This window comes from Macrotis lagotis, chromosome 3 (genome assembly GCF_037893015.1).
Source record: "Macrotis lagotis isolate mMagLag1 chromosome 3, bilby.v1.9.chrom.fasta, whole genome shotgun sequence".
In the NCBI taxonomy this organism is placed as follows: domain Eukaryota; kingdom Metazoa; phylum Chordata; class Mammalia; order Peramelemorphia; family Peramelidae; genus Macrotis; species Macrotis lagotis.
This window is the reverse complement of record NC_133660.1, coordinates 293,709,739-293,719,397: the sequence shown is the minus strand read 5'-3', so window position 1 is coordinate 293,719,397 and position 9,659 is coordinate 293,709,739. Positions and strand designations below refer to the sequence as shown.

The 9,659-nt window shown below is 36.9% G+C and overlaps 1 pseudogene; it reads right to left on the bottom strand.

The window, feature by feature from the left end:
* Positions 1-1,951: 1,951 nt before the first annotated feature.
* On the bottom strand, positions 1,952-4,795 carry LOC141519514 (olfactory receptor 10Q1-like; annotated as a pseudogene).
* Between the last annotated feature and the right edge of the window lie 4,864 nt (positions 4,796-9,659).

The window sequence follows — 9,659 nt, the reverse complement described above, 5'->3', positions numbered from 1 at the left end:
TATTTATGTAGTATAAATGACAGATTCATCTCTGGGAATCCTGGGCTTTGGAGTAACAGAGCAAGATCCTTATATTACTTCCTTGAGGGAGCCTTGAACTATTTATGGTCTTTGAATCAAGAAGACAATCAAGGAATGACTCAGGACATGCCTTTTGAGAACAAATGTCAAATTCTTCTGTCACTAGGTAATCATATCACCAGAAAGAAATGGAACCTAAAGTTCAGAAATTATTGATTGGAACCAGGAATGGCAGTGTCCAAGAAAACTCCATAGGATGTACGTCACATCATAGATATAAAGCAGTTTTCAAACCTTAATGATTTATACAAATGTTACCTAATCTAACATCTCTGAAATTCATTTTCCTTATTTGTATAATGAGGATAATAATAACACTTCTGATATTTCACAGATTTAATGTGTTTCAAATAAGATGAGATATGCAAAATTTTTGTAAGTCTTAATTTTTTTTATACATGTGTACTATCATTACTATGATCATTTTTACTTCCCTCATCTTCTGTTTGATGTATTGCTGATAGACATCATCCTGGGACAAATTGCTATTCTCAGTCATTTTTATGTTTAATATTTGCAGAATAATATGCAAAGAGATAAATTATACTTTGGGGGAATAAAGGAAATTAGTTACATGTGTTGAGATGTAATCTTACCTTTTGTAGGTTCAATGACTAGATGACAGGAACAATGTATATCAATTTGATGCCATTCCTACTGTATTTTTCTCATTTTGGTTTGACTGTTTTTGCTAGGCAATAGGGTTAAGTAATTTACCCAAGGTCACATAGCTAGGTAATTATTAAAGGTCTGGGGTCGCATTTGAACTCAGGCCCTGACTCTGGGGCCAGTGCTCTACCCACTGCACTGCCTAGCTGCCCCACTACTGCATTTTTTCTAAGAGCTTTTCTAGGGCTTTTCATTCTCCATAGTTTGGGGCTTTGAACATTTGATAGGGTGAGCAATCTGCTCCTGGATCTTAATGTCATGATAATGATCATTATACTTCTAATATTAATGGAGCAAGGCTAGCTATACTTCTGAATCCTAGATCTTTCTCCATTATGAGTCATCTGGAATCCTCATTCCAATATGTTTCTTCCAATACTATTTGCCAATGATTAGAGCCACAGTTCCATTAACAAATTATAAAGATGCATTCCTGTTGCTTTTGGTTTGGGTAAAGATTGGGGATTCGGGATTTTATTACTTGCCATCATTCTCTCCTCCCATGCCTCTAGGTAGTAAAAAAAAAATCAAAATGAAACAAGAGTAAGATCTCCCTTAAGTTGATTAATGTCATTTGAACATCCCTGCCACCATTTGCAGGGTCAGAAGCCATCAAAAAGCATGCTCTTTGAAATGTAGCAAACAGAACAGTATTACCCAATTTAGACCCCACTTCATTCTTGGATCTCAATCATTTCATAGTCTCCATCAGCAGGTTAATCAAAATATCAGTGTTATGCCTAGTCTTGTGAAACTTTCCAATTGCTCTCTGAAATCATTTCTTTTTGTTCCAAAATGATTTTTATACAATTTGAAACTATTTTATAACAATTGGCCATATTTAAATAAAATGTTGGGCAGCCAAGTCTTATAGCCAATGGAATGTTGGACCTGGAGTCAGGAAGATCTGAGTTCAAATCTGATTTCAGACACTAGTTGTGTGACTCTGGGCAAGGCACTTAATCCTGTTGGTTTCAGTTTCTTCTGCTAGAAAATGAACTGGAGAAGGAAGACACTCTAAAATCTTCCAAGAAAATCCCCAAAGTATGTTAGAAATGACCTAAAACCCCAACTAAACAGCAAAAACATAAAGGATTAAAGTTTGGGAAGTACTTAATATGTCTCACAGGATATGAAACATTATTCTAATCAAATATGAATACCATGAATTTCAAATTAATTTTATAAATTAATATTATGACTATTTGCTAATATTAATGAGGACAGCTGGATGATATATTGAAGAGAGCATTGCGCCTAGAGTCAGGAAGACTTATCTTCTTCAGTTCAAATCTGGTATTGGACTCTTATTATCTGTATGACCCTAAGTGAGTCACTTTATGTAGTAGTTTATCTCAGTTTCCTCATCTTTAAAATGAGATAGAGAAGGAAATGGCACAACCATTATAATATCTTTGGCAAGAAAACCCCATATGGAGTCATGAAGAATCAGACATGACTGAAACAACTGAATTCTAACAACGATAACAAGAATGTTAAAATAGTAAATATAATTACTGCTATCTTGGAATCTAGAACCAAACTGTCATGAAATGAAAGTGTTCTGAATCACTGTAGGGTTTTCCACAAAGGTAAGAGAGTTAAGTCTTAGTCTGCAAGGGACCGTAGTTAGTATCGATTCCCACCACATTATTTTATACTTGGAAAATGGACTTTAAAAGTCCATACGTTATTTACCATAATTAACCTAGGGGGATACAAAAACAGGCAATATTTCCACTGAGAATTTTTAACTCCATATCAGCTGGCCATTCAACAACAGCATGTCTTTGTCATGGAACAGGAAAGAAGGCTGGGTACCCATGTTTGCTAACTCTGATATTCCTTTTAACTGCTTTTTAAGATGATTACCTCACAGTTAATGTTAGGCTTTCATGTATCATAATCAATATTTCCACACCCTTTCCACACCTCTGATAATGACAAAATTTATTGGAAAAAATAGTTATTTGGCATATTATCATATTTTAGTTTAGACTATTGACTGTTTTCATTTCAGAAATTCTATTAATGTAGATATTTTAGACATAACTGAACTATCATGGGATACTGCTAAGTGATATTGAATGTTATTTAGTTAGTATTTGTCCAAATATGTCATAGGCTTTGAGAATGAGGATGATGATGATGTTGGTGGTGGTGATGATGATGATGATGATGGTGATGATAGAAAAGTACTTTCCCTTCTATGGGCAGATTATTAGGGCTCCCTTGTCAGGAGGCAAATCTTAGAATGGCAAGCTTTTATCTACATTCAGGATGGGAGGAGACCATGCAAAATGCCAAGAAAGATCAGTAGGCAGTCAGGGAACAAAACTCAACTGTGCCATTTTCTAACTCAATGATCTTTTTTTTTTAGGTTTTATTTTGCAAGGCAAACGGGGGTTAAGTGGCTTGACCAAGACCATACAGCTAGGTAATTATTAAGTGTCTGAGACCGGATTTGAACCCAGGTACTCCTGACTCCAAGGCGGGTGCTTTATCCACTACACCACCTAGCTGCCCCTAACTCTATGATCTTAATGAATTAATTTCCCTCCTCTGGGTCTCAGTTTTCTCTTATGAGAGGCAAGAGGGTGGGAATATATGTATAATCTCTAGGGTGCCTTCCAGATTCAATTCATGATCCCATCATTGTGTAATCACTGAGTAGACAATTGCTGCAATAAGGCCTATATAGGAAGCACAGTGTGCCATTGTCAATGTGACTAAGTGTGTTTATAAAATGTTTTTATTTTAATGCACAATTACTCTCATAGGTGAAGAGTCTCCAAAAAAAGAAAATGGTGATATGGAACCAATTAATCAATCAATCAGTTGAGAAGCATTTATTTAGCAAATACTATGATAGTGAAGAAACTAGAGAAGTATATATTGTGGGGAATGATGGAACTTTCATAAAGGTTGTATTTCTTAGCAACCATGGGACTCCTATACTTCTCCTTCATAGATTCACAGAGGATCCTTTTTTTGCTCATGGCTTTTTTTTCAGAGAATTTTTGACATCCTTGTTCCTTAAGGTATAAATGATGGAGTTGAGGAGGGGAGTGACGAAGGTGTCGACTAAGGCAAGACATCGATCCTCATCTGCAGGGGTGCTTGATGGAGGTCGAAAGGAGACCAAGTGAGATGGGAAGAGCAGGTGGAGAAGGCTCTCTGGAATCCCTCAACAGAGGGGATATACAAGATGGCAAATGTAATGAAGACATAGGAAATGCAGATGAACAGGAAGAGGGTGGCCAGTACAACGATGCTTATCCCATAAAGGACAGCCTGTGGCACATTAGTGTCAGCACAGACCAGGTTTAGCACAGGTGGCACATCGCGGAAGAAGCAGTTGATTTCCAGGACATGTCCAGAGAAGGGCATGGCAAAGACCAATGCTGTGAATGGCAGGGAAAGGAAGAAAGCCAAGCCTAGTGGACCAGTTACCATTTGAGAATTCTTTTTTAAAGAAATGCATAGTACCCTACATGTAGGCCATGGGACATGAAAAGGAAAATATTCTGTTCCTTTAATTATAAAGAGAACTAATGATTTTTTATTTTTTTTTCAGTGACACTCTACTGGGCTAGCCTATTCCTTTGATCCAGGAATTCTGAGATAAAATCCCAACTCTGTGGCTAGCTGGATGACTGGACAAATTATTTCCCCTTTCTGAGTCCTATTATCTCTGCCTAGAAATGATAAGGTAAGCTACATAATCCAGGGGAAAAAAGAACAACTGAGTTGTACAACGAGTCATTGGGATGGACTTTCCATGATATTGGAGATCATCAGTGGTACCAATGTAGTAGTGTTACAGATTTCCAGGAAGCACAAGTTGGACAGGAAGAAGTGCATGGAGGTATGCAGGGAACTATGTGAATCTATCTCCCAGATAATGACAGTGTTCCCACAGAGAATCAATATATAGAGAAAAAGGAAGAAGCAGAATCTGGATCTCGGGAGAAGATGTGGATATTTGTAATGCCAACTCCATGGGACTTGAATGGTTGAGGTGAGCAGTATCAGAGGAAGACATCATCTATAAACGAAAAACAGAAAGTCAAACCCCATTGTTAGATAACTTTTCAGTGTTTGGCATAAAAATTTCCCCTTCAATCCAAATGCTTACCTTCCCTCATGCACTCTCATTTACAGATACACTGAAGCAAACACATGCATAAAAGTGACTAGGGAGAGCCAACTTCTACTTCATTGTCAAAGTATCTGATGACATAGAGACTCTATGTCATCAAATGGTACCTTCTTCATCTGAATGTCTTCTTTATTATGTCCAACGGGGTTAATTCTGGGACTTCGAGAAAGTTCAATAGCTCCAGTGCCTTGTTAAATGGATCAATAAATATTGGCCTGGGTAAAACTAGTCCAATACTGCTATTAGCCCCTATAACAGTCTCTGCTAGTATTGTTAGGAGATTAGGACAATTGAGATGGTTCTTCTGATCTTTTGAATTCTATAAGTTTATGACCTGACTAATCCCATTTCCAGATTGACATTCACCTATGATGAGGAAATAAACTATAACAACAGACTGCATGTCTTTGATGCCTCACAAAGATCAGGTGAATATTACAAGAAAGAATATTTGTAAAAGAAAAATACTGTACAAAAATAATTTTCATTTTTCCAGTGGAAAAGATGGTGTTAGAGATTTAGTGTTCTGTTCAAGGGCACCTCACTAGGAAGGAGGTAGGATTTCAGTCTATTTCTCTTGAGTCTAAAACCAATACATTTAACTTCTACTCCTTGGACTAGAAGTGTGGAGGTATAAAAGAAGGAGCAGAAACAGAAGAAAGGAAATGGAGGAAGAAGAAGTATGAGGTGGGAAGGAGAAGGAAGGGCAATAGCTGATACTATACCCAGTTTCAATTTCTCCTAACTGCAACTCCCAATGGAATTTTGGGTCTACAGGGAATGACTGACTGCTTTTCTCCTCAAGCAGTAGCCCAAGCCATTGATGTGGATCCACCATCCACCAGATTTCCCATTGTTAACCTGTTAGCTGACATTGATTAGATTTCACAAAATCTCCCTCAATCCAGGAAATTATTCTTCCTTTGAATACACACAGTACCTTTGAGGAGAGTCCTAGTTTAATAATCATTATAACTATAATGATGTTAATAAAAAAATATGATCTTAAGGTTTTAAAAACAGTTTATACTATCTGGTTTTGTCCTCAGTAAATCCTGAAACATAACCACCATTATTATCCCCATATTGCAGAGGAAAAAAAATGAGACAGGCAGAGGCTAAGTGAGTGGCCCAAGGTCACAAAGTTAATGTGTTTCTGGTTGGGTTTGTACTCAGGTCTTCCTGACTCCAGGTTTAGCTCTTTATCCAGTGTACAACTTCGATAAAAAGCCAGTCAAGTGCACATGTAAAAAACATAAAGGACTCACAGGTAGAGTTCACCTCCTCACCCCAGAGTTCCTTTTCAATGCCAATCCTTTCATTTCTTTAATCTAGTTCTCTCATTTTACCATTCTATGTTTCCAGCACATGACCAGGAGGTCAAGGATTTGATTCTTGGACCTTTTTCTACTTCTTATTGGTTGTGAACTATTGGACAGATCACTTTTCCTTCCCAGGACTCTGTTGATGTATTTGGAATAGGTTATTCATATGGTCCTTTTGCATCGTTACACCATGATAGTAGAGGAAAGATGGATGAATAGCAGCATGTGTTTGGACCCAAGAGCTCTACTAAATGGCGAGACAAAGACTGAATATCTACAGCTCCAGAGGGCATTATCATCCCCCTAGCCATCCAGCCCTTCAAATATCGTTATTATCAACTAATTCTCATTTTATTTCACTCCATATATCCAATTATTTGCCATGTCTTATCATTTCTACCTTCATGACATATATTGCCATATGCCCTTTTTCTTTCTCTGATAGTGCCATCACCCTGGTACAGGTCCTTATCTCCTTTTGCTCAGGTTATTGAAGTAACATGTTAGTTGGTCTCCCTGCCACAAATATCTTCCCATTCCAGCCACTCTCCACTCAGTTGTCAAAGGGATCTCCCTAAAACTCTGCTCCAACCATATCATCCCTCTCATCCCTCCACCTAATCAGCCACAGTGGCTTTCAATCATCTCCAGAATTAAATATAAAATCCTCTGTTTCTTTCTGACATTTTCATCTTCATTCCATTTTACCTTTGCAATCTTCATATACAGTATTCTCTCCCACATATTCTAGTATCTGAAGACATTGCCTTTCTTGTTGTTCCTTGTGTAGGAACATCTCCCAACTTGTGTCATTTTCTCTGGCTTTTCTCCAAGACTGGAATATTCTTCCTCTCTTTCCCTTTGCTTTCTAGCATTTCTGACTTTTCTCATACTAAATAACACTGAAAGAATTGAGAGTTAAGTATGGCTTTTACCTCTCACCACACACAAATAAACATTTAGAAAGGAATGAGACACATGCTTTCAGACATAAAAAATGCATTGATTTTTTTGCTTGACAACTAATTTGTTTCAAAAAGGGTTCTTTCATTGCATGGGGGAAGTCTTTGGGCAATGATTGTGATATATAGAATCTCAAACAAAATTCTTAAAGAAAATTCTTTTTCAAAGAAATGCATAGTTCCCTTCATGTAGGCCACGAGTCATAAAAATGAAAATATTCTGTTCCATTAATTATAAAGAGAACTAGTGAAATTTTGGTGTTTTTTCAGCAGCACTCCACTGGACTATCCTTTCCCTTTGATCCAGGATCCAGGAATTCTGAGATAAAATTCCAACTCTGTGGCTAACTGGATGACTTTGGACAAATTATTTCCCCTTTCTGAGTCCTATTATCTGTGCCTAGAAATGAGAATGTAAGCTCCATAATCCATAAGATTTCTTTTACAGCCCTTGGATTCTCTGACGCATATCCCACCTATTCTTCCTGATGAAAAATCTAAATTAATCTAAATATCATTTTACAAAGAACTTGAAGGCTATTTTTTGAACTGAAGGAAGATTCCGTATTTCAAAGATTCCACAATTCTAGACAAGTGTGGATTTCAAAGAAATGTTGAAATTTTGGGATATTTCACCTCCATATACAAAGTTGATCTGTTAAAGAAATATTGAGGATTAGGAAGATATACCAGATAATAAACCTGTATTCAGAAATTGTATAAAGACTCCAAAGAAGGCCTTCTCTGTACTGGACAGCTTCTCTGTTGAGGTTTATTGCTAGATGTGGGTTAAAATGGCACATGATGATAAGACATGTCTGATATTTCATCTGACCAGGTAGAGGTAGCTGTCTTCCTCAGTATGGTGGCAGAGCAGGCAACTCTGGTTTTGGAGTCAGAGGATGTGGGTTGAAATTCCAGCTCTTCATGAATTTTTTCATTTGTAAATGAAAGGAATGAGCTAAAGTTCTTTCAGAGTTCCTGATCTCTAATTTTTGGGTTTTACAAAATCAAAGGTCCTTGAATTATTATCTGGACAATTGCCTGGGCACTATGGTTTTAGGTCCTTCTAAGAAGAATCATGTTTCTAATATCCTAATAAGACATAAGCATCCTCAGTCATGTCCTGAGATAATCAGCTTCCTCATTAGTACACTAGGCTGGATTATGTAGCTTCCTGGCTTCCTCCAGACAGCTGAATGTAATGTTTACTGGAGCCTTGAGTCCATTCAGGAATCAGCAGAGGTTAGAGTTTTTACAGGGACTATCTGCAGAGATGTCTATTGAATCCTTAACATATTTATTGAATTCCTATTTCATTTCCTTCAACATATGTGATGCTGCATGGGATTCAGGCAAGGAGAAGATGTAGGGAAGGAAAAGATGCACAATTCTTAGGACAGGTCATCTGAGCTTGGAGGGACAAATGATGCTAAAAGTAACCTTGGAGATGCCTTTTCCTATGGCCTGACATAATACATCTGTCTGTTAAAAATCTTGGGAATAGTGCTAAAAGAAACACAACAGAAGTTAAAATCACCAACAATCTCTGTCATCGGCCTGCTCTTCACTCAGAACTATATTCTGGGAAGAGTAGCTTAAACATTAAGTCTAATTTCCTCATTTTGCAGGTGAAAAACCTGAGGTGCAGAAGAGACAAGCAATATAACCAGAAGGCAGCTGAGCTTCGTATAGAATTGAGGTGTCCTGAATTCCTACTAAGTATATACTCTTTTAAATCAGCACTTGGAATCAATATTGATTTTCCTGTACTTGAAGAGGTAAAATTAGGCAAACATCAAATAATTGGAATGTGTCATTGTGGAAAGAACTAGGACTCAGATTGCTCGTGGGCCAACTCTGAATTTAGGAGAGGAATTCAGTGGTTCCTGACCGGATCATTTTCTTCTAAATGAGGGAGTGATCAAGATTGAGATTCCAGATATCCATCATCTTTTAAATAACATTAGCAACAATGAAAATGTCAACCACATTCATATAACTTTTAGGTTTGCAGAATGATTTACATATTTAAGTGAATTTGATTAATAAGTTATACATGAAATACTTCTTGCATATGGATCTAGCAGATGTAGACAGGATACATGATGGACCTTTCAAAGTTGATGATACCAAAAATGTTTAGTCTAGTGGACAAAACTCCAAGTTTACAGTGGAAGATATTGGTCTCAATCTCATCTCATTCAGTGAAGTTAGTTGTCCATAGAACTGAAGTTTTTCCTCATAAGATATTTGGATTAGATCTCTGGTTTTTAACCTGTGGTCTATTTTTATATTACAATGATATGATTTCAATAAAAGTAGTTTCCATTGTATTGCTATTTATTTTATTTGAAACATTTTAAAATTTGAGTCATAAATTCATTAGCTCCACCAGGATGCCAAAGGGTTCATGATACTAAAATATTTAAGCACCTTTTGGTTGGAAGATGTTTATAG